General features: G+C 45.9%; 1 pseudogene; it reads right to left on the reverse strand.

Annotated features, from left to right (window-relative positions):
- Positions 1-574: 574 nt before the first annotated feature.
- LOC112865034 (large ribosomal subunit protein uL16-like) lies at positions 575-1022 on the reverse strand (annotated as a pseudogene).
- Between the last annotated feature and the right edge of the window lie 288 nt (positions 1023-1310).

The raw sequence follows: 1310 nt of genomic DNA on the forward strand, positions 1-1310 counted from the left end.
TGACCCAGGGCTTGATCTCACGAACCATGAGATCATGACCTGAGCTGAAATCAAGTCAGATACTCAACCACATTTCTCATCTTAATTTTTACTTACCTTCATCAGTGGCCCCTCTGGGACTGTTTCATATGTTCCATCTTTATGGCCTGTGTTGGTACTGTGCATATCACAGACTAGTTAGTGAACCACTAGTCATCTAAGCCTCAGTGCTGGAAGGAAGGAATTTTTGCCCTTTATGGTTCTATCAAAATGTAGCTCTATCTAAGCTCCATTCTGTGACAATGGTCACCTTTTGAAGTCCTCTTCACCAGTAGGGCTCTATTTATTTATTTATTTTTTTTGCAGGAGGTAGGATTTATTGGGGCATTGCCAAGTTTCCCATGAGTGCAGAGTCTGCCCTTCGTCCAGGGGCCCACAATTAGGTATGTATTTGATCCCACAGCAATCTGGGATGAGGCACTTTTCAGCCACCATTTGTTCAAATTTGTCCACTTTAAACTTAGTAAGACCCCACTTCTTGGAAATATGGGTCTTCTGGCAGCCAGGGAGCTTGAACTTGGCCCTCAGTAGAGTCTCAATCACATGCTCCTTGTTCTGCAGCTTGGTACAGGTGGACATGATGACTTGGCCAATGGTGGACCCTGGCCACTGGTGCCCCAGAGCTTTCCAAAGGCACCAACGCATACCTGTCTGGAGTCCATCAGCCCCAACATGGGACATCTTGTTGATACAGAGGACGTGGAAGGGGTGGAGCCACACTTGGATGTGAAAGCCATCGTTGCCATAGCTTTTCACCATGTACTCATTGGCACATATATGGGCAGATTCCAGGGCTGCAGAGGAGAGCCGCTCATAATCACCTGACACCATGTGGCCACATAGTGGGAACTCATCCACTTTCGCCTTATCCTGCCCCAGGTCAAAGATGTGGATCTTGGCACCAGGGACATGTCTGCAGAAGGAAGAGTTTGGATATGGCCTGTTCTTACAATACAATAACACTGGGCAGGGCAGTGGCCCATGGTGACACTAGGGTGTTCAGTGTCATGCTTAAGGGAAAGAGTAGGACCCCTGTTTTAAGCAATGGTTTTGGCTCTGGAACCCTACTGTATGGGAGTACCTTCAGTTCAAGTACCTAAATTCCATTGCCTGCTTTCATATGCGGAGCCCAGGAGGCTGTTTCTTTAGTCCTACTCACTGCTTTATATAGCTTTGTTACTTTTTCAGTGCATAGAGGTATTGATTTTGTATTCAAGAATGGCTACATCTTTATAGTGTTTCTTTTTAAATTTTATCAACTCCTTTTGGGG

The sequence above is a fragment of the Puma concolor genome, chromosome D1 (genome assembly GCF_028749965.1).
Source record: "Puma concolor isolate L17-30 chromosome D1, mPumCon1.1.hap2, whole genome shotgun sequence".
Classification (NCBI taxonomy): domain Eukaryota; kingdom Metazoa; phylum Chordata; class Mammalia; order Carnivora; family Felidae; genus Puma; species Puma concolor.